Raw genomic sequence first — 24,990 nt, forward strand, 5'->3', positions numbered from 1 at the left:
TTAATGAATCAGGCACTTCTGTGAACTGATAGGGTTGCTGAAATGCCAGATAGTCTAAAATTGCTATAGTAGAAAACAAAAGATAAAAATAGATGACTGCCTTCAAGAATAATGGTTATATCTACATGTAACATAGAAATCTCCTTGTTAATGTTGAAAAGCTTTATTTGTTGGGGAATAACAGTGACACTTCTGCAATAGTGTTTGTATTTGTTGTTACATAACCTAATAGAGCTTTTGCCAGTGGAATGACAGGAAAGCAGATCATGATTTCAGACATGTTAAAGTACTAGTAGAACAGCCTTGTTCAGGGAGAGACAGAGCTGTGTTTTACTCACTTTGGACAAAATCTGGCCATCCAAATGTTCTCAAGCAGATCTCAAATACATGCCAATACATACTTGCTCTGTCACTGCTACCTGAGAGAAGAGACCAGCTGCCACCTCACCACAACATCCTTTCAGGTACTTGTAGAAGGCAGTAAGGTCTCCCTGAGCCTCCTCTTCTCAAGACTGAACAGTCTGTGTTCCCTCAGCTGTTCCTCTTAAGGCGTGTGCTCCAGATCCCTCACCAGGTTTGTTGCCCTTGTCTGGACAGTTTCTGGGTTCTTAATGTCTTTCTGGTAGTGAGGAGCCCAAAACACAGTGCAGTACTTGAGGTGCAGCCTCACCAGAGCTGAGTACACAGGGACGATCACCTTCCTTCTTCTTCTGGCAACTATATCTGATATGAGCCTTGGTGCCATTAGCACTGTTGGCTACGTGGGCACACTGCTGGCTCATGTTTAGCTGAGCATTGACCAGTATACCAGGTTCATTTCTTCTACACAGTCTTCTAGACACTCTGTCCCAAGTCTGTAGCATTGCCTGGGGTTGCTGTGACCAAAGTTCAGGACCCAGCATTTGATCTTGTTGAACTTCATCCCATTAGCTTCAGACCACTGATCTAGCCTGTCCAGATTCCTCTGACGGACCTTCCTGCATAGAAAGTCATAATTTGCATTGTAGTTGTACAGCCTCTCAAGAAGATGTGTTATTTCTTTTGTACTGTTACTATGTGACAGAGGCTAACAATGATAAGGAGCCTGTTTATAGTTGCTTATCATTTCTGTAATCTCTGTTGATTGATTGATTTGGATATATAACCAGAGATTGAAATCACCACCTAAAGGTTAGATGGAACACTACCTTTAGTGGCTTTTCTTTCTTTTCAAGATATTGCTAGGGAGAAGACAACCATTTGCAGCTAGTTGCAAAGTAGAACTATGCCTTTAGTCAGCATTCTCTCTTCACAGACCCTAATGCCTTCAAAGCTTTTCAGACTTGCATGCCAATGCCCTTGAGTACATCACAAAGGAGATCAATCAGGCAGTGATTTTTGGTGCAGGTGAAAATCTTAGCCAGGTGACCAGGTTGCTGCTTGAAAAACATTTCTCAGCAGCAGAGAAATTTGTCAAAGACCTGACAGTAAGAAGGGCAGCTGATCACTACAGGTTGCTCTGATGAGGTTGCTATGTTTAATTTAATATTTTAAAAATAAAGAGGAAAGTCAAGAGGAGGAAAGGGAGATCTTTAAAAAGACTTCTGTCATTCAGAGCAGTGCTCTGAATAGTATTTCTCTGTATTCCTGATGATTTTTTTTTTTTTAATTTATTTTTTTTTTCTGTCATTCTGTCAGCTTTGTGCTAGACATTAATAGAGGTACCCTTGGGTAAATTTACTTATCCCTTTTCCCTTTCCAAGTAGGTGTGGAGAAATCCTGAAGTGATTCCTAAAGGGCTATGGTTAGTAATCAGTCCCCTTAAAAGCAAGCATCGAAGGAAAATAATTTCACCCAAACAAATAGAAACAGTGCATAGCAAGTTACAAAAAGGAGCAAATAAGATGAAAAATGAAAAGTCGGTGTTCCTTGTTTTAATTATATTAAATGGTAGATGCAAGGGAAGAGAGGTGAAGAGGATTGTCTTGTGTTCACAAAGAAATTATGGAATGCTCTAAAGAGGAAGAGACCTCATTACTTTATGTCTGCTGTGACCTTGAATCGATGAAGGCAGAAAGGCTTTGTTGGTTGATTTTCACAGGTTACCCAAACTGCAATTACTATTTGTTCTTTCTTAGTTTTCCTTTGTATGGACAAGAGCCAGTATCAGATTTCCCTGTCCTAGCATGTGATTTCTCATCATATCTTGTTAGAGAGCCCATGCTGCCTTTTAGTAGAGCTCCAGTCTGGTTGGAGCTTTTTGAAACTTCCAGGCTATAATAATCCTGGGCTTTAGAATTTTAGTGGTCAATGAAATGAATTCAAAGAGGACACAGAAATGATCTGCAAGAGTCCTCTACCAAGTTTTTACCAATATTCCCCTTCTTTCCCCCTCATCATGTATTCCTTAGAAGCGGATGAAGTTCTTTGCTGTTAATCATACACCATTATATCTACAAGATTTTCTGACATGCTCAAGGACTGATTTACATTTTGCAGAGGCTAACATTTCTGGTGTTAGATTGCTCTATGAAAGCCCAGTCAAAAGCAAATGTCGTGGGTGCACGAACTAGGCAATTAGATATAAAGATATAATCCCTAAAAATACAACTCTGGTTTTCTTGATAGATGTGCTTGGAAGAAAGCAGATGTTTGGTTTTGAAGTATTTTATCTACAGGTATGTTATAATGAAGAAAGGATTTAAGACTCTGCAGATGGTGAAGCTATGTTTTAAATCAACATAGGCTCCTTGAGGTTTTTTTTATTTTATTTTTTTTTTTAATTTGAAAAAATAAATCTTCGAACAAGGTTGTGGTTTAGCATGGCAAGTAGCACAGCACCACACAGACGTTCACTCATCCCCCGAAGTGGGATGAGGGAGAGAACTGGAAATGAAGTAGAACTTGTACGTTGAGATAAAAAGTGTTGACTAAGACAGAAAATGAAATGGAAATGAAAATGCATAATATGATATGTGTATATATAGGTATATCTCTATATATCCAACAACTCATGCAGTACAATGTCTCACCAGCTGCCTACTGATGCCCAGCAATCCCTGAGCAGTGGCTGGTCCCCAGACAGCTCCACAGAGCTTTGTGGCCTTCTTCATGAGGTGAAGAAAACGGTATGCTGATAGATAGATCAGCCTTATGTTTGTTTCACTAATACAGTCTTTCAGAAACTCAGTGTGGTGACATTCAGTTACTGAGTGTCTTGAAATGTATCAGCTTCACCTAAAATAGCTACACTTCTTGTTTAAAGACTACTAATGTTACTTGGGCAGTAAAACACTCAAACCTTAAAGTATTGAAAACACCCAAACTTTAAAGTATTGTGAGTTGTTACATTAGTTTCATGTGGAACACCACTGTGAATTGATTTTGGTTTTGATTCTTTCTTTCAGGCCAACTTGTATTCAATAAAGTTAAGAGATCAAAGTGATCACACCCAAAAAGGAAATATGGAAGGAAAGGATATTTTTAACACATTGGCAATGCAAATAATCTGGGCACACTGAAAGCTGTGTGTAAATTTTTCTGAAGTTAGTATTACTTTGTCTAGACTGTTTTTTTCTAGATAGAATTGACTGAACTTAAAGCACTTTTAAATATTTGAAATTTAAGCATATGACTTATAGAAATGTTTTGTGTTCTTTGTTCCAACCTGTGTATGTTCTTCATTTCTTTGGTGATGGTAGGATTAATTTAGTAATTACTTCCCTCTTGGTTGGCTACTTGAGTAATTACTGGAACAATCTTTAAAGTAATTACTTCTCTGTTGACTAAGAGCAATCTTGATAGTGAAAATCAATACATGCTAGCAAATCAAAATTTGAAGGCTTTTCTGGTACAAAGCTGGTTCACTAGGCAAGATTAAAATGGTTGTATATGAGACATATCTGTGTGGTGAATGCACTTTCCCTGGTCCCTTGCAACAGGCACTGTGCCGCTGCTTTATTTTCTTTTCAGAATACTGCTTGACTCAGGCCAGCTGTAAAGAAAACAAAAATTCATTTTGTTGGGCCACACAGTAATTTACCATATTTAGAAACTTACTTTATAGGCAGTGGATTGTTCTTTAGAATGGATCAGCTGGTGTGCTAAAAATGTTGAGTCTGTGGGGACTGCCACATCCAGACTTAGCCCAGTACACTTCTTTGAGAAAAATCAGTAATTAACTTAATTATGTAAATAAAAAAACAATATACTTAATTCACTGGAGTTCTTCAGAACAAGCTTAAGTGACAGAGTGGATTGGGACTTTGTTTCTGAAAGGCACACTGTGTTGTCAGTAGTAAAGGGTTTTCATAACAACGTGGTGGTACCTTTTTGACCAAATGCTTGAATGGTGACTGTAGGGAAATCAAAGCCATACTTCTGCCTCTGTGTACTTGCAAAGCAACAAAATTTAGTCGGTAATTTTTTATTATTTTTTTATTTTTATTTTTTCCTAAAGCTTTATGTTTTCATTTAAGTAAAACTACCATTAGTTATGCATGATGTGAATGAGTGCATGGTTCACACCATGATGCAAAAGACTACCTTTGCTTGGCATGTTATTATATATGCTGTGATTAAGGGTACCCTACAACTTTGTAGAAGACTTGAATTTATTCCACTAAATATTTTGATGTTTCACTCAACATGCTATTTTACACATCATGCATTTGAAAGTGTTCTCCTGGGTGGTCATTACAAATGCTGTAGTTGGCATAAACTCATGGTTATGGTAGTACGATTTCCCAGCACTTGAAAGAATTCTTTTGGGCAAGGGGTTGGAAAGAGAACTCAACTTGTAAATGTTTCTTCGTGACTCACAATCTGACTCTTGAAAATCTTTCTGTTGACTGTCTTCCCTTAGTATATTATCTGTTTTAGCGTCTTCAAAGTTTGCATTTCATTTATAGAACTGTAGTGTATTTTAAATCCCAAAGAGAGTCCAATTCAGGAGTACATAAGTTTTGAGATTGCCACTTGTGATATGGAAGAATAGAACCTCTCTGATAATGATTTACATGGGAAATGTAAGCATATTTTCATAGTAACTGACACAGTCTGCTGCTAAAGATACTTATGTATCATGTATCCCCCATGAGAAAGGCTGGAGTTCTTTCTAGCCATCTACAGACTTTTTAAGTGTTTGCACTTCGAGAAGGTTGGTAAATAAGTTACTGTATCTGAGTTATCTTTGAGTTGCTGGTTAGTGTAGTGTAAAAACATTTGAAAAAAGATTTTAGTGCTACAGAGGGTATCTAATGAACAAATTTTGAAAAATCAACATTGGCTTTTGACTGCTGAAAACAATATTGTGCCTTTTGCTGTTCTTTGGGGTTTCTGAACAAAATGACAACTCCTTGGCTCCATTTTTTTTCAGTGTCTTCCCCGAATATAACATTACTCTTCCTTCAGTTTTACAGTTAATTGAAGTGGTTGGAGTTAAGACAGTTTGACGAGAGGGCTACAATGAGGCCATTTTATAATCTTGAGATACTTATATCATAGAATGGCTCGGATTGGAAGGGACCTTGAGGATCATCAAGCTCCAGTGCCCCCACTGCAGGCAGGGCTGCCAACTTCCGCATTCAATACATGACCAGGCTGCCATAAAGGGAAATAAAGGCAGGCCTAAAGGTTGCTTAATCACATCTGTTGCTGTTTTCAGTGTTCAGTTCAGTGCCTCTAACGTAACAGTACTTAGCACTGAAGATTCTCTGCAAAGATTACAGTATTGCATTGGAATTACTCTCTGTACATTGGAAGTTTGTTAAATGCTTGTACTTGAAAGGGGTGACCAGTAGGGCAGGAATTATTTTATTTACATTGGGTTCAGAATGGTGTAACCAAACATGAGCAGTCAGGGAAGGGACCATGCAAGCTAGAGGAACTCAGAGTTAGGGAATCAGAAGTAAAAATCCTGCAGGGGTGTTGTTTGCATGAATCCTAACCACACAGCTTGCCTTGTCTTTGAACTGGGTAAGGGGAATGGATGTAGGATGGAGAGAAAAAAGGAGACTGGGTACCAAAATATTATAGCAGTGGTTGGCTGTGTGATTTTACAGGAGTGTCACAGAATATTTGAATAAAAAGCTCACAAATATTTTAGCATTAATTCTACAATGAAGTGTAGTCCTTAATTATAGTACTTTCAGAAAATGAAGGTACCAAATATCACTGTTATCGTTGACTTATTTTCATTTTTAGAGAATACTGCAGCAATGAAAGCTTGCCACTGTTTTCTTAATTTTTAATAAAGCTTTTATAGAAACAGTTCATTTTAAATCTCCTATGGCAAATAAGATTGTATAATAATTATGACTTTCAAGATATTCCAGATGTTGGTTTCCATTACTTATTTTCCCTAGCTGATTGATACTATTACCATAACTTTTACTGTAACTTTTGTTAGATCAGTTTTTAAACATAATACTGACATTGAAATGACTTTAAAGATTAATAGCCCCTATTTCTGTGATGTACTGTGATTTACAGAAATAATACTCTAATCAGAGCACTTATTGATTTTTGTGTTTGTGATGAACATTGATGTACAATTACAATAGCAAAAAAAGACAAGCTTTTAGTCTAAAATAAACTTTATATAGATAACTTAATAAATTGTCATGATACCCACAGTATCAATTTTCTGCTGAAAGAGTTATAGTGCAGTTTCAGAGTAAACTTTGTGTTCCTCCAACAGGTAGCTATAAAGTAGCATAGCAATGTGAACTGGGTTGCCTTCTTGCCAGTGGCAATAAGCTGTTATCTAGGAAAAAACTAATAAAGGTGATGATAATGGGTATGTAGACAGTAAAAGTCCTACTAAAATTTTCTTGCTTAAAGTGTGTCTTTCAGGGCTCATGAAAGCTGGCTAAAAACGTGGGTTTATGAACATTCAGCAGGGTGTATTTTACAAGCTGATGTCATCTGGGGAGAGAAAATAGATGTCAGTGTTTTCCAGGCCAGTTAGGCTGTTCTTGCTGACTTGCCTACTTCATTGCAAATGGATTTCTAGCATAGAACCAATACTAGCCATCTGGAAACGAACCAAAGCAATGAAATGGTATTTATGCAGGTTGTTGCATTCTAGGATCAATTCTAGTGCTCTCTGAGTGTATCAAACCAGTGCTCTGATTGAATTAGCCTCAGTTATCTCAATTCTCTTATTCGGGACATCCAATTTATTTTCTGTTTATTATAGAATCATAGAATGGCTTAGGTGGGAAGGGACCTTTTAAGGTCACCTAGTTCCAACTGCCCTGCTATAGGCAGGGACACTCTACTCTAGACCAAGTTGTTCAAAGCCCCATGCAGACCTTGAATGCTTCCAGGGAGGAGGCATCCACAGCCATTCCGGGCAACCTGTTCCAATGTCTCACCACCCTCACAGGAAAGAATTTCTTCCCTAATTTCTAGTCTAAATCTGCCCTCTTCCAGTTTAAAACCATTTGCCCTCATCCTGTCGCCACATGCTCTTCTCAAATGTCCGTCCCCAGCTTTCCTCTAGGCCCCCTTCAGTCACTATCAAGTCTCCCCAGAGCCTTCTCTTTTCTAGGCTGATGAGCCCCAGCTCTCTAAGTCCATCCTCATAGGAGAGGTGCTCTAGCCCTCTGATAATCTTCATGATTCTCCTCTGGACCTGTTCTAACAGCTCCATGTCCTGATTCATCTATGCTTCACTGGGTAGGCAGAGTCCTTGCTATAATTTTGTGCTGGGACAGTTTCTGAAAATTAAGCAGGACTTGTAAATTACTAAAATCTAATTTTTCAAAGGCTGGATGGAGGGAGTGTTCTGATTTATTTATTTATTTATTTTAACATTTCTTATGTTTGTGTCATTGTTGGCTTGTAGTACATGCCTGTTTGCACTTAAGAAATTAACTCCTCAATGTAATTTACAGAAGTATTTCTAATTTTTCCTTGCTAAAATCACTGTTAATGGAAGGAAGACAACAGCCCTTGGAGAGATAATATTTCTTTGCTAGAACTTGACACTGCTTTACTGTGTGCGGGAGTGACAGTAAAATTATGTTCTGAGTAGAACTGATGTTACAGGAAATTGCCATATGGTGTTTTATGTGGGTTGACATAGAATTCTCCATATATTCATCAAGGTAATCTGCTGTGTTCTTACAGAGTAATAAGCATTGAGTTATCCATGAGCAGACACCTGGGCTTTGAACTTTCCATGATACAGGTGCAGAAGTCACATAACTGGACTAGGCAAGTGGTATGTGGCAGGTCAGATGCACTGCCATAGAGAAACTGCTACCTTGTACTCTGCCTGTCTAGCATATAAAAGTGATTGACTTTGCATGTATTGCAGCCTGTGCTTATATTATAAGCCTGTTAGGATTAAGTAAATATTTGCAGAGCTAGCCAGTGTCTCATTCCAGGTACTGGAAGCATGAAAAAACTATACCTGATTAGTTTAACATGCATGCTATATTAAATGGAGTCCACGGTTGCTTTTTAGGTATAGCTTAGCACTGATTCCATGAGAATTTTAGGAGCTACATGTGCACTGGTGCTGTGTCAGATTGTCCTCTGAGTTTATAGAGATGTTGCATGCATGGGTGAGGACACACTGATGCTGATGGAAAATCTGATGTAAACATACAGAAATAGTACATAGTTTCCAAACATTTTTGGATAAATCATATTTGCTCTTTACCAAGGGCACTCTCTACCCAGTCTTGTTAGTGCTCTGTACTTTGGCAGTGCTATGTCATTCTGGGCTATGCTGTTTAAGCTCAGTTTGGCCATACCACCAATTAATGGAGCACTGACAATATGTGGAAATCAACCATCTGTGGATGAGCAGTGCCTCTTTTCACAAAAATAGCTAGAAATGAGTAGGGTATAAAACAGTCACTGAAACGCTACTTCAGAGTCCTCTCTGGATCAAACATATGATCTTAGAACATGCTGTTTTCATCCAGCAAGCCTCCAGTTTGTGATGCTGCATAACCCCATTGATCTCTGAAAACCTATCTAAATTTGTGTTGAATGCTTTCCCACGCTGTAGTCAGTCATCACATATGGTTATGACTACTTGTTTCCTCCAAATATATCATTACATACACTCCAAGATTCCACCAATTGTCAGATACTTAAACAGTTCTGTAATTTACATTTACCTGTTGGAGTAAATCTCCACATGCAGGTAGGCCTACCTATTTTAGTGATAAGCTAGTAATTCATTCAAATGCTGGCCAGTGTTAATTTAAAGATAGATATTAATTTAACTGATTCCTATGAGTTTCTGTAAAGATGTCTGTTTTGTTAAATATTGCCTGCTTCACCCAAACCAATCGTTTGCCTCAATTTTCAGGGCTAGCCAGGCTTCTTGTGCCTCTGAACTTCTAAGCAGGGTTCAGGTTGGCAGAATCCCTCACAGTCCAAGACCACTTTATGAAACTGAATGGTTACAAGTCTGTGGGGCTGGTAAACTTGCATACCAGGGTTCTGAAGGAAGTAGCTGATGTGGTTGCCAAGCTGCCCTCCATCATATTTGAAAAATTGTGACCATCAGGCAAAGCTCTGGGGACTGGGAAAACAGAAACATAGCTCTTGTATTCAAGAAAGGGAGGAAGGAAGACCCGGGGAATTACAGGCTGGACAGCTTCAGTTCTTTGGCTGGAAAGATCATGGAGCAGATCCTTCTGGAAGAGATGTTAGGGCATGTGCAAGATGAGGAGGTTATCTGAGACAGCCAGAGTGGCGTTGCCAAAGGCAGATTGTGCCTGGCCAATCTGATGACTTTCTATGATGGAGCACCGATTAACGAAGGAAGGGAAACTGATGTCATCTACCTGGATTTGTGCAAGGTCATTTGACATTGTCCTGCACTACATCCTTATCTCTAAATTGGAGAGATACAGATTTGAAGCCTGGACTGTCTGGTGGATAAAGAGTTAGTGGAATGGTCATAACCAGTGGGTTATTTTCAATGGCTCTATTTCCAGATATAAGGTAGTCATCAGTGGTTTCCCCCAGGGGTCTGTCTTGGGACCAGTGCTCTTCAGTGTCTTTATTAATGACAAAGACATTGGGATCGAGTGGTACCCTCCGCAAGTTTGCTGATGAGACCAAGCTGAGTGGTGCAGTTGACACAACAGAAGGGAAGCACACCATCCAGAGGGACCTGGACAAACTCAAAAAGTGGGCGTGTGAAAATCTAATGAGGTTTAACAAGGCCAAGTGCAAGGTGTTGCACTTGAGTCTGGACAATCCCAGATACGAAAAGAACTCATTGGGAGCAACCCTGAAGAGAAGAACTTGGGGGTCCTTATGGATTGTCATGATTTTGCAATTTTGTAATTAAAAGGAGAACATACAAGTCCTTAACAGGATGAGCGCATGTTTATAGGTTCATTACACTGAGGTCTGTTTCTAAACATTTTGTTTCATTTTTCCTTTTCCAGGGAATAGAAAACTGTTGTGTTGAAGTAGAAGAATTAATGCCTAGGATGAGAGATGTGTCTAGAAAGATGTAGAGAAATGAAGCATTGGGCAGAGAGTGAGCTTCAGCATGAGATGGTCCCTGCCTTGCACCTGCCATTGCTGCTACCTGCTCCCAGTGTTCCAGAATTAACTGTTGTAGGTAAGAAGTATTTTCTGCTCTGTGTGATTTTCTGATCCTTAGTCGAATATTTTAATTTTTTTTTTTTTTAAATTTTTTATTTGAGATTCAGTCCAACTGTATTAGCTGAAATTCAGTCTTTTCCATAGTTCTGAGTAAGAATTTTATACCATGCTTACATCTAGTTTGGCTGTTTTAAGTTGCTTTCAGGTGGTGTAATATTTAAGAATATTTTTGTATATAATTAGTTTTATGTATTTCTGTAGTTCTGTACATGCGAGCAAAATAAGCAAGATGACAAAATAATTTTGAAAACTACCAGTGGGATTTAGGACAATAACGATGGTTGTGGAATGGTCCCAATTTATGTGATTGATGTTTTAGAGAAATCTCCCAGAATAGTCATATAATGACATGCCACATGTGTACTGATTTCTCCAAAAAGTGGTAATTGCTTTCTCATTTTAACCCTACCACTGCCATCAAGCAGACTTTTCCTTTTGGAAAATTCACTGTACTTAGGAACATCTGCTGCTCTCAGTATGTTTTTTGGTGAAATGTGTAAATACGAGTAAGAACCTTGAGATTTTGCTATTTTAATATCACATGGAAGAGCATGCTGGTACTTGAAAACCTCTGTATTAAAACAAACAAACACCCCAAACCAAAAAACAATCTAACATGCATTTTAAATTGTAAATTTCATACAAGTTTTAAGGAAAAAATCTTCAGACATTTTAGTGATTTCTTTCTATGCTCCTTGGTTTACTCTTTCTGTCTCCTAACTCTCTGGCAAGCTTCTAGCTGATCTACTGGATAATCTGAATCTGAAGACATTTGGAATTTTCATCTAAGTTGACAAAATAATTTTAACCACTTGTCTCTGTGAGACCGTTTGAACGTTTGATGTAATTTACTGTGATTGTACTTCTAATTTTAAAAAGTTTTAATATTTGATAGATTTCCAAACCGTGTTTAAATCACTTCCCTCCTGCAGCACCCCTGTTAGGGCTGCAAGTTACCGTTTTGTTAGTGCATTAGCATTATGAGGTACCAATCCACCTGCTTCTCTGGAGCTAACTTGTAGCAGTACTGTAGGGAGGTGGGTGTATTAATTTTAAATAAGCAGGTGTTCAAAGAATTAAGGAGAAGCCAAAGACTTGGTATGATTCGCAAAAAACAGATTTTACACTTTTTCTAGCTGTAAAAGTTGAAATGTGGTATCAGACTTCAAATATTGTGAAATAAATATGAAGGCACACTGGAACATTTTGTGCCAGAGGCTAAATTTCTACAGTTTAAGATGCCTGAAGTACTGGCAACAAAAAATGCAATTGTTTTGAAATTTCCTGTTTGGGGATTTCACTCAAATGTAATGGAAAATTTTGATAAAGATAAAATACTGAATTGGCATCTCCTAGTTTTACTGCCTTCCTTATTCAGAAGTGAGGATTTTCAGTTCGTTGTTGTGTTTTAAGCGAGATGGAAACTTTTCTGCTTTTGTCAGAACAGCCAGAAGCAGAGGAAGGTTTGTCTGGTATTTGTACTGTCAGACAGTGATGTAGCTATGCCAGACATGCTACGTCAGCCAGAACAAATGTTGTTTTGTACATCACTTTGCTTTTGGTGTATTCAGGTCTGTCTTTTTCCAGTCATTCTCTGAGTGGACAAAGCTGAACAGACCACCTGGCTGTGCTGTTTTTCACAGAATCATTGAGGTTGGAAAATGACTTCTGGAGATCCGGTCCATCCGCTCTGCTCAAATCAGTGTCAGCTGTACACAGGGCTGTTTTTGTTTTGTATATGTCTTAGAGACTCTACAGCTCTCTCTGGGCAACCTGTTCTCGTGTTCAATCAACCTTGTAATTAAACAGCTTTTTCCTATGTTTAGATGAAAATCTAAATGGAAAGTCCTTCTTGATCTTTTGTTACGTGCCTCTGAAGTGAATCCATCTTCTTTCTCTCCCCATCAGGTATTTATTTATATACATGTATAGCATCCCTGTGGAGCCTCTTCTCAAGACTGGAAAATACCATCTCTTACTTCCTGCTTACATACTATCAGTGTTTCAAATCCTTAATCACCCACATGGCCCTTTCTTGGACTATTTCCAGTATGCCCATGTTTCTATGAAATTGCTTTCTGGCATTTCAAACTCCCACATGTTCCAGTGTTTGGGGTTACTGCTCCCCAAGTGCAGGGCTTGGTCTTTCAGTTTTAACTTCATGATGTTTGTTGCCCTGTTTTTCTATTTTTGCTCAGGTGTCTGCATGGCAGCACAACCAACTGGTACATCAGCATTTCCGTGCAGTTCTTTAGCATCTGCAGGCTTGCTGACTTAGTATTTTGATCCATCATCCAGGGCATTAGTGAAGATATTGAACTGTATTGGTCCCAATACCACACGCTGCCATACTCCTCTAGTGACTTTCCTGTGCACAGCCCTTAGGGTGTGGCTCTTCAGCCAGTTTTCAGGATGTGGAATGCAGGAAGGTTAGGTTTGCAGTCTCAGTTGTAGATTGCTTCCATCTGTGGCATCAAGTTTTGGTTTCTAGAAAATAGTGATTATTTTATTCTTCTGATTCATCCTGGAGCTGCTAGATCTCAGCATATTAGCTGGAGAACATTACTCTGCAAAGGACGCTGCTTTTCAGTATTTACTAGATTCCTTTTGTGAATTATATAATTTCAAGTTTAAAGGCTCAAACCTGTTGAATTGAGCATCTCTTTCTCAATAAAAGTGTGCATTTACATTTGAAATCAAAGAAGCTTCAAATTCAACTTTCAGTGCCCACTGTTGCATATTTGGTGTGGACAGAAACCCTGGAGAGCATTTAACAGTGATAATTAAAGACATTCTTAAAGAATATGTGGGAGAAGATTGGATACTTATCTGTATTTAGCAGTCATTTGAAAAGCGATTTCAAATGGCACTGTTTGCATTTGTACACTTGCCCTAATGTTTTTTTTTTGTACCTATCTGCACTCTTCTGGGTTAAACAGAATGGAATATTTCAAATGAGTAGCAGATAATGACCAGTATATTTTTAATAGTGATTTTCAATTTCTTTGAACTTGCAGAAAATTCAGAGTCAGTGTATTTCTACCAATTTGTAACAGAAATATTTGCAAACAATTAGGATTTTTATGTATGACGGAGGACCAAACTTGGTGTTTTTGATGTGGGAATGTGACCGAATTATGGATTGTTGTTTATTCAACTGGTTCTAGCAGTGAAGCAAAATGATGAAAAAACACATGGTAGACTGGCAAAAGAGGCACCATTAGCAAATGAATGCTGAATTGAGCAATTAGGCAGGAAATCGAATGAGGATTCACTCTAAGGCAACACAGGGCAGGACTAGAGACAACTGTAGAAGCTGGCAGAGCATGGTCAGCACCTGGTAGTGTGATCTATGGCCAGTACAGCCAGCTGCCCAGCAGGGTTTGGAGGACTTTAGGATGGCACAAACATTTTTCTTGCCTCATTTGAAATGTTTTGAGTGCAGCAGTCTGCTTAGAAAATGAAATAGATCCCTGCTTAGCAGAAGGAAGGGGGAGAGGTTTCATTATTTAGAGTTCAGTCTATGAAAATGTGTTCCCTTTTGTTTCAGTAAGTCTGCATTATCAGAAATAATTGCTGTATAGTAAACAAAATATCTGAAAATTAAATACTTTTGATTTAAAGTACCTGTAATAAGTTGTAGGTCAGGGAAATAAAACTAATATGTGAAACTATACTGATCTGTTTTCCAGTAAGACCTGAATGCCTGTCCCTGGTGAAGCACAAGTTTGCTCTGCTGTAAGTTCGCTCTTGTTGCAGTTCTTCTTCAGACAGTTCCTAGGAAACTACTCAGAGGTGGATGAGTATGGCATGGCATGCTTTATGCCTTAGAGCAGTCTCAGTTATTGTGTGATATGATATGCATGTCTTGAAGAGAGGGTGTTAAAAGCTCTTGTTTTACTGAGAAGTTTAACTTGTATAACATCATCAGTTTTGCAGAAAAAGGAAACTTGTAAAAATCCATAGGGTTCCTTTATCCTTTCGTATAATCTGATTTCACTTATTTCTGGTATGTCATTGCTGGAAAAAGCAAACTCCTTCCCTTCAGTAGAACCTCATCAGAGCCTTGTGAAAATCAACTGTAGTGTGTTCAGAATGGGTCATGAGAATGGAGTGTTCTCTCACTTATGTTTGTGGTGTAGCTTGCATAATCACAATGAAAATTAAGAAGTATTTTTATGAAAATAAGCTGGCAGTGATTTACATCGCACTACAACGCTGTCTGAATATAGAATGCTGAAGTGTGTCAGGGTAGGTCAGATTCTCACTTGATAATAAAGCTCAGCTGTGCTGGCTGATATGCCTAATAGCTGTTCTGGTGTAGTTCAGCTGCAATAGGAAACACTACTTATTGTGTCACCGGAATATGGTGGAGATGTACATCTCTGCAAGCATTTATGTGCAGAAGAAAGATTGATTTTTATTTATTTATTTTTTTCAACCTACATGTTAAACAAAGTGCTAGAGAGAATTACAAACCACTGAGACTAACAGATAAGACAAAACAAATACAGTTCTGAACATCATAATTCAGTGATTACTCCCAGCTAAAACTATCTGAGCATCCCTGTTGTTGAATTTGTCTCTTCACAGAACATATGTCAATAAATGTATTAAGGCAGAAACTGCATCTCAAAATGAATTAAAAGTGTGTTTTGATAACAGAGTACTTCAAGTGTAGATTAATTAGCATTAACTTTCTTTGCTCATGCGTATTAGTGAAATTTTCATACAAAGAATGAAGTTTGATTTTTTCAGATTGAGGGAATATTTAGGAAACATTGCCTCCATTTTCAGAACATGAGAAATAGGTTAAGTACTTTGCAGGCGTAGGAAGAATTTTCTATGCATTTTTTTCACATTGGCCAGAGTGCGTAATTTCTAAAGGAAGTTCTCAGCAGCCCAAAATCCCTTAAATCCCTAAAAATGTACTTTACATTTTAGCTTTCAATAGTGACCTTGGAAGGGAACAAACCCTTTACAAAAACACACTGATACAGTTAGTTAATGCAACCTATAGGGAAGGTTCTCTGTCTTGTTGCTTCCCAAATGTAAGACAGCTCTTACAGTCCTCCCACCTCCCTGAGGATTTATTGCTTACTACTAAGAAAAATGTACTTCTTTGTCCCTGCTATTGCAAGAAAATAAAGCTTATATGATAGTCTGTGTCACCGACACATACACATGTGCTGTGTACCTTGGTGTAATCTGGAAGATGTTCATGGTGTATGATTAGCATTTTAAATAATATTTAAATATTTCTTGTTGATGACAGACTAGATTACAGTTTATATTAGACAGTAATAATGACACCCTCTTAAGAGCAGCTGAAAACAGATGAAACTTCATTACTGAGGGAAACAGGATATTCAGAACAAAGAAACAAAGACTGGAATAATAAATATTATAACAGCTTGATCGTATGCTAAAGCTGGTGCTATGGAAGCTTTCTTAACTGGCACAGCCTAAACCAGAGCAGTCAAAACTTAGTTAAAGGGAGAGATTGTTCAATAACAAAAAACCAACCCAACTCAAGAATATCTGTGAGAATAATCATTTACATTGTTCTCTTGGGTGTGGGTGTTTTGTGGTTCATTCGGAGGACTGAAGCCTAAGCTAAATGATTTGTTTCTCCACAGTGGATAAAAATGTGACAGTTGTACTTAGTTACTTCATTCTTCATTTTTTTCACACTTTTGAGACTCGTTTTACAGATTTTTTTTTTTTTTTTTTTTTTTTTTTATGGTGACAGTCTCTTTTATCATATTCTAGGTTAAATTATTCTGCTTATATTAAGAATATTCACTTCACTGTTCTTAACCTTCTTGCTGACATGGGCTTTGCTTTGCGATCTAATGAAAAGAACCTGAAGAACATTCAGGAAAAAATGACCTTTAAATACCTGTTCATGTCAGGTAAGGAATAATAAGGATTCACTGGCTCCCAGCAGATGGTAGGCTTTCCTTAGATGTCAGTACAGATTTGTTTCAATAAAAGAAGAGAAATGCCTACAAGCTATTTGTGCAGAATCCTGAATTTGGTAGCTAGATAGAAATTGACTTCAGTGACATCTCTTCAGTGGCTAATATTTGACGTTACCTCCAATCACTGAATAGGGTGATTTTGAAGGTATAGGTGGCTAAGTGAGGTTTAAATGTTCCAGATAAATGGTTAGATCCTTCAGCCTTGTCTTATTTTTTTAAAAAAGATGCAGTTTATGAGAAGCTTGATACGGATTAGATGAAAAAGGGAACCATTGCCCAGTTCATGTAAAAACACTTGTTTCGGGTGCTGGTGAAACCACATGAAGGTTAACAAGTATCTTTCATTTGATATTAATAGAATTCAGTAAGTTTCTTATTTCAGTACATCTGGCCTTTGGGCACCAAAGCTAGCTGTAGATGCAAATTGTTTGTACAGACTTCATTTATATTATGAAAATTTGATTGGAAGTGGAATAGATCAAAATATTTCTGCATTCACTATTTGCAGTTCATGTTAACCAGCCAAACTGAAAATCATACTAACTGCGTGGCTTGGAAGTAGACAAAGAAATTAAATAAAATAAAGCTAGAGATCAATATCTTACAATCCACTCAATCTGCAAACCCTGATAAGATGTATTTTGTTCCCGTTCTTCAGACAGTGGGTTTATGTTTTTCTGGGATTTTGTGTTTGCGTACCAGAAGTTTCCTTCCCTGACAAAGCATCTCAATGCCAAGAAAACTAATGAAGCTGAGTTTATTTGCTTTCAGAGGCTGGGCAAATCAAAGGTAGACCACTGATGCGTGGGTAATGTCTAACAGAATCTGCCTATCTTGGTGTGTATGTCATCACACAGTAAGTGTTACGCAAAGTAGTACTGTGCTGTCTTTCCAGTGCAGCGATGCTTCAGGCAAGCGTGGTTTTTGTCTGCTTGATCCTTAAGATCAAAGAAGCTGCATCAGCATCTGATTTATCATTGATTACACAATGTACTTCTCCTTGAGGAAAACCACACTGCTCGAGTTTTTAAAATTGCTTCCCACTTGGAAAGAATAATGTAGGAGGGGAATAAAGGCTGGTATCCTCATCCCAGGTTGCCTTGGGGTCTCAAGAAGAAGAGTTTGTCTTTTGGTTTAAAATGTGCTAATAGAATCATTCCATCCTCCCAGAAGATAAAAACAAATACAAAGCTTTAACTTGAAATTGTCTAAGACTTACAAAAAACAAACAAACGGAAAAGCCATGAGGCTTTTTCTATGTCTTGAGCACCAGGAATGTGTCATCCACAACCTCTGGGCAGCCTGTTTCTGCACCTTGCCACATTCTCCATGAAAAACTTTCTCTGAAATCTGATCTAAGTTTCCTCTCTGTTACTTTAAAACCATTCTCTCTTGTTCCTTTTCTATAACTATCTAATCACATAAACGGGATGGAAATCAAGAATTTTATGGTCTCCCTTTAAATACTGGAAGGCCATAATGTGTGTGCCTCCGGTGGCGCAGCGGTAGAATTCCCGTTTGCAACACCAGGGGGCCCGGGTTCGAATCCCCCCCTGTGGAGCAGGGGGTAGAAGTGCCGCTCTGCTACACAGAGGGCTCAAATCCCGGGAGTTGGACTCGATGATCTCTAAGGTCCCTTCCAACTCGCACAATACTATGATACTATGATAATGAGGTTTTCTCAAGAGCCTTCTCTTCTCAGACAAGCTAAGCTCCTTCATGCTGTCCTCGTAGGAGAGGTGTTCCAGACCTATGATCATCTTCATGGCTCTCCTCTGGACCCACTCCAACAGATCCACATCCCTCCTCTACTGGGAACCCCAGATCTGTGGATACAGTACTCCAGATGTCCTCACAAGGACACAGGAGACAATCCCCTCCCTCACTCTGTTGGCCACCCCGCTGCTAATGGAGCCTAGGTGGCTACTTTTGGCCTTCTGGGCTGTAGTCACACACTACTGACTCATGTTAAGTTTGTCATCTATTAGGACCCCTAAGTCTTTTTCTGCAAGGCTACTTTCAAGAAATTGTTCTCCCAGTCTGGGACTGCCCTGACCCCAGTGCAACTCTATGCATTTGGTTTTCCTGAACGTCATTTGATTCTCATGGGCCAAAATTACATGTCCTTTTGGATAACATCCATTGCTTCTACTGTATCAACTGCACTACTCAGCTTCGTGTCATCTGCAAACTTGCTAAGAGTAAATACCCGTTTTTGTTGTATTAACAAAAGTATTATATATGTACAAGATCAGCTGCGAAGCTGTTAGTTCAGATCAAATCGTTGTCGCTGTCATTTTTTTTCTCCTTTGGATGATGGAGGCAATTAAGTGGGTCCAGGGTTGAAAATCTGCAGTCAGATTCTTATTCTTCTGAAACTACTTCACTTCTCCAAGATGTGAGGAGAAACTTTGTAAAATCCTGTCTGTTTTGTGTACCATGACGAAGACTTAATAAGGATGCAGTGACTTCCTTTCAGGGTGCCTGAAGTTCCATCAGCCACACCTCATCTAACAGCCTGGTTGCTTTCTCAGAATTTCAGATTTGAAGAAAATGTGCTTTAGAAGTGTTACCTTACTAAACTGGAACATCACTGAAATATCAGCTGCTTATCAAAGCCACAGAGTCCATTGTGCTGTTTATGGCCACAGTCAAGCCTGTGCAAGTCAGTTCTCAGTCTTCTCTAAGGGTAAAGCCTGACAGTACCTCTAAATAGATAACTTGTGTATAATTCCCCGCTTACTGTTTGAGCTAAGAATGGACACTGGGCTTCTCTCTAAAAGCAAGATGATCGATAATGTGATAAAAGGACCTGCTGATATGATTTTTAGTATGGGTGATAATTTTGTCCTATTCCATATTAGCTGAAAGAAGAACAGAACAACAGATTTTAGGGGTCAGTGAGGTTTAGAAAAAAGGCTATGTCTTTGTATGATTAGATGTGGGATGAAAACGAAAACTTCTAATTATTTTTGCTTATTACTAAAAATATCATTTTCATTATAGTGAATAAATGATTAATTTGGTGGTTACTTTCCATTTTAGATTACTCTTTGTTGGATATAAATGTTAAAAAGAAGTTGGGCATAAGCATGTTACATTGGGCATATCTATATTAAAAGTCATGCATATTTTGTTTGCAATTGCAGGGATTAATTTTCATAGATTCAGTTTCTGAGAAACTGGAAACCACAATTCATTTTTATTGAATGCAGCTTTGCAAAACAATTCTTTTCTTGCTTAGTTTTGCAGGTGAAGGAGTTAAGCCTTGCCTACAGTAGATTTATGACAGTCGCTGCAGGCAAAAATTAGCTTAGCAGTTTTTGTTAAAAACTCCATCTTTTTCTTTCTGAACTCCATTTATATCTATCAGAACTGCAAATTGTGTCCCAACATAGCAGGTAAATTGAAGGTCAAAGAGAAGTGTAATGGGGCTGAATCACATGGCTTCATTTTCATGAAGGCAGGAAGGATTCTAGAAGAGCAGGTCATAAAGCAGCTGTAAATCACAGTGGACAAACTGTTGAAAAAGTAACTTTTATCTTAGGGACATTTTTATGAACTGTGAGTGATTGGGTTTTTTGTTTGTTTGTTTCGTTTGTTTGTTTTGTTTTGCTATAGAAAAGTATTAAGCAAGAAAAAAACAGAAATAAAGCAAGGCTCCGTATTATATATAACTACGTAGGAAGGCTTCTCCAAATGCAGTGCCTCCTATTTGGTTTTCTTTTTGTCAACTGACATCAGAGGCAAATGTTGGTGGTACAGCAGTAGGGGTTGAACTTTCCCACCAATATTCCCTTGCATTTTCTTGCTTTGTGACAGATGGCAGCAGAGCGGCAAGTCTGACACAATGGCATCTGACATGGAAGTGCAGATGAAGCAAAGGTTCGTCATTGAATTTATCTTTGCAGAAACAATGCTGGCATTCATCAACACTTGTTGAATGTTTATGGAGACTGAAGAGTGGATTTGAGCAGGTGGTGGGTGGTGCATTTCAGCAGCAGCAACAGCAGCATAAAAGATAAGCTATGTTCTGAGTGGCCATGCAGTTTCTTAAGAGTGTGGCATGCAGGCTTTTCTTCATTGCTGGCAAAAATGCATAGCTGATGGTGGTGATTATGTTGAAAGACAGTGTTTTGTAGCTGAGAATTTCCTCAGTCAAATAGTGTTATTGTGCTTTTTGCATCTGTTGTAGGTTCCATAGAGTTAAATAGGGGGCATTACTTTCAGAGAGACCTGTGCACAAATGTACAGTACCCATGTAGAAGCATGTTAGAATTACGTAGTTGAAATAAGGTTGCATTGGCTCTAGATTTAATGTATTTCTGCTCTTGTTCCCACACCAGAGCAGATTGATATACATCTTTTCACTTTTGTGTTCATGAGAAATAGCTCAAATCCTAATGTAACCAGCACAGGTCCTTACAAAGATTCCCATCATACTTTTTGTTATGCAGTTACAGTTTCTGAGTCTTCCTGTGAAAAATTCAGAAGTGAAAAACTGTAGATGACCTGAGGGGAGGGTTTGGGGCTTATTGCAACCGAGCAGATGTGAATGAAACAAAATGTAAAAAGTAAGATCAGCTGCAGGTCTCTGTTAAGGGCCGGAAGGAAATGTCTGTGCTTAAACTACCTGAGTTACAGGAGAACAGCTCTGGGAGGGAAAAATCAGTTATTTGGAAGTCGCCTGAGGTGGTTCTGCCAGCTGCCCTTGGGTCACAGCACAGGATGTTCTCTACATCTCTAACGGGGTTGCTTTCTAGCAGCAGCAAAGAGGAACTAAGGAAAAAAGTGCCTTGACTGACAAGGGCGTAGGAAATAGGGACAGCAAAGCCAAGTCAGGGTGTATGAAAGGTGAAGAGCTGGCAAGAAAGGCACCTCAGCTTACTTTTCAACTCTGCCACTTCCACCCCTGTTACTGAAGAAGTTAGTTACGAGCAGATGGTTGTGAGCAGTCATCATCCAGGATCATGTTTTGTGCTGTAGTGCCTAAAAGCTGCCAAGAAGCAGGGAATAGTAGCGTGGTCTGAGCCCTGCAGCAGAATCTTGCCTCATTTCCAGCTGTTGCACAAAGATCTCACTTCTATCTGCAAAAGGTGAAATGCATTATAATTAATGTGGTTCTGCTGAATTCTGCTGCCAGTGAGTGGATGGAATTCAGAGCTTTTCCTTGTCAAAATCAGTCATAACAAGCAGGAAATAGGTAAAAGTAATGCTATTAATATACTGTGCCTGATGCTGTTCAAGTGTGTTATACAGGAATTTCACTAAGGGACTGTATAGGTGATATAATAAGTGACAACGTCAGTGAATTTATAAGCATGCAATCCCACTACAGGGTGGTGCTGGGTGTCTGGCAGTCTGGTGTCAGCACCAGTCCCACAGATGATCTCCCAGATGTACTCTTTCTTTCTGCTGCTAACTTGGTAGGAACTAAAATGTGAGACTGCTGTGTACTTCAGAGTGCATAATAACAATATTTGTGCTTAGCAGTTAACAGTCTCTCAGCACGAAATATCTGCTACTTGGTGAGTAGAGAAACAGCTGTAGACTTGTTTTATGGTGGAGAAACTTCTAATAAGAAAGACAGCTGGGAGAACTCTGCTCAATTTTACAACAAATGGTAATTTCCTCTCTAAGAATATAAATATTTTGGTTACTTCAACGTAGTACTTAAAAGATAGCCTTCTTAGGTCTCTGTAAGACTCCTGACTAGATTGTCATCATGTCTGATACCAAGACAAATATCCTTAACTGCAGCTTGTCAATTTTTTTTCCAGTCTCTCCACTTAATTCCTTTTCTGAATTGCCCCACTCTGTTATTTGGTCTTTCACAGTCTGCCATGACACCTTCTGTCATATCTTATCCACTACAGGTGTTATGCCTAGTGCTTAACTGCTTATCATGACATCTTGTCCTCCCACTTAGTAGTGTTTCAGAATGTCTTTGTATTTTTGCCAATATTGCTAATACCAGTGCAACCAGGTAGAGTTCCAAAAATCGACTCTAAAACTTACCTCTGTTTTTTCTATATGTCATTTGTCACAGTGCTCCTCCAGCATGATGTGTACTCAAATCTAGAGAGAAGTTACTTGGCTGGTGCGGAGGCCTCAGTGGATTTCACTGTGATCCGTTATGTACTTCTTTGTCTCTCTGTCTGACCTATTGCTTTGTACTTAAGTTACTGTCTTATCCGTAAAAAGGCAAAGGTAAGTGGGTGCTTCTTGACTGTACAGCTGTTGCAGGATGTATATGTGCTCTTGGTGTCTATGCTGAATGATCTGCCTACCTGGTGGCAATGAGAAACCTGGGATGTTCTTTGCAGATGTTCTGTGCCCCTTCAGTTTGGTGCACTCCTCCAGTCTGACAATGAGAACCTTAAATTTAGGCTGTAATAAGGATATTTGTAGATTTCTGTGTTATCAGAGGCTCACCATTGATTTGCTGGTTCTGCTCAACTTTTGCGTTATCAGCTGTAAAGGTACAGAACTAGGCTTTCAACATGCTGTGAGAAAATCAGTATGTAATGTTAGGAATGGCAGCTCTTCCATAGAATGGGGGTTGTACCTCTAAAGTGCTGAGGCTGGGCATGCAGAGGTTGGCCTTGTGCTGGGTGTGTGGTGTCTGCCTGCTGCCTAGGGGGCTGGTCTGGGCCGGGTGAATGACAAAGCATCTGTGCTGGTGGTGGTGTGCTGAGGACACAATCTGGAGATTAAAATATTTATAGGAATTGGTCAATATTAACCATATTAATTTCATTGCGTTTGATTGAAAAGAGGAAAAAAAAAGTGCTTATTTTTTTCATGGGACTTAACTCAGTCCTTTACCTCTTCATGCAAAGTCGTCTTGTTTGATAGAAACGTTGTATATATTCCTTAATTGAATGGGCAGGATTTATTTTGATGCATTCAATGAGGTTGCAAATATTAGCACTGATTTTTTACTATGCCTTTTTGTTTGGTGCCTAAATATTTTGGATTTTACTCAAAATTGAATTTTTGGTTGTTACGGCTTTCTCTCAGTTGGGCTACTTTATCATTACTTCTTAACCAGAGTGAAGTAGCATGATTGAGTGCTGATTTGAGCACTTCTGTCAGTAGGAGTCATTCAGTTGATATTAGTGGATTTTGAAAAGGGTCCATTATGCACAACCTAAATTCCTACTGTTGGCTGCCTATGGAGCAGCTGATTGATTTAAATATATTTATAGACTTTCAAGGTCCGTAATTTTGTTGTCTTTGCTATTTAAATCTGATGACTTGAACCTTGTTTTGACTAATATCAGAACTCAAGGATCCAATTCTGTCAATCGCCCATTCATTCAAAAGAAAAAAGAAAAGAAAGAAGGCTTGTCTCCATAAAAATATTACTAAAAATCTATTCTATTTGTTCTCCATCTGCTTCCATCTTGAAAACAGTACTTAAAATATATGGTACTTTTAAAATCTATTCTTTTGCAAAGAGAAAATATTTCCCAGTTTTTGTCATACCTAAGAATATTAGTAAGAGGAAAAGAGCTTGCTGTTTTTTTTTTTGTTTGTTTGTTTGTTTGTTTTTTTTCCTAAGCTTACTTTGTTTTGCATTTTAAACTACACTGAGATGTACTGTTTTGAAATTCCTAAAGCATGCGTTTGTAATGCCGCTTGTTTACTTCTCCCAAAGGTAATGTAATGAACATTTTGTGTGATAGAAATATAACAGGAAATAGAGTTTATTCCCAATAAAATTTCTGATTATTACTGTATTTTTAATTGAAATTAGAAGATAATATTTCACATTTTCCTGCGGCATGTTTTATTTACTAGCTTACAATTCAGAAAACAAAGAGCTTTTGTCCATTACATTCTATATAGCTCAAATTATAGTGTGGATAATCAAACTCAAATAGAATAAAAGGTAGAGTATTTAAATGTCAATTATGAGTATATAGGGGAAAAAAAATAAATCCTTAAGTACAGCTGTTTCAGTAGTCCTAGCGTACTTTTAAAAAGAGTCATAAATGTCCAGTCATACTGCTTCCTAGTCAGTATAGGAAATCACTCATGGGTCAGTGTTTTAGTGGTCACTTCTGTACACCAGTCCCTTTCCCTGGGTGTTGTTTCTCATGAAAATGTTACAGGAGGCTGAGATTACAAAACCCTTGGTTAGAGCTGTGCGCAGTGATTCTCATCTAGGTCAGCTCTTGGTGGGTATTGGTGTTCTGCAGGAAACAGGGATGAAAGGCGGGTTAAATTTCTGCACATGGTGCTTTCACTGAACTTCAAAGAGGACTAAATAAATATTAGTTTGTTTATCTAATCAGCCGTGGGATGTTTGGGAAAAAAAAAAGACCTGCATTACAAAAATTCACAGCTGTGTGATGTTACAACCTCTTTT

At 38.4% G+C, this 24,990-nt stretch overlaps 1 protein-coding gene across 3 annotated transcripts in view; it reads left to right on the top strand.

The window, feature by feature from the left end:
* The window catches only part of LOC140253683 (uncharacterized), a 228,630-nt gene that overhangs the window by 48,298 nt on the left and 155,342 nt on the right, over nt 1-24,990 (top strand). For all 3 annotated transcript variants that reach the window (XR_011903946.1, XM_072339421.1, XM_072339420.1), the window contains exon 4: nt 10,407-10,585. The gene's annotated coding sequence lies outside the window, so the exon portion shown is untranslated. The remainder of the gene's footprint in view (nt 1-10,406; nt 10,586-24,990) is intronic.

Source organism: Excalfactoria chinensis, chromosome 6 (genome assembly GCF_039878825.1).
Source record: "Excalfactoria chinensis isolate bCotChi1 chromosome 6, bCotChi1.hap2, whole genome shotgun sequence".
Classification (NCBI taxonomy): Eukaryota; Metazoa; Chordata; class Aves; order Galliformes; family Phasianidae; genus Excalfactoria; species Excalfactoria chinensis.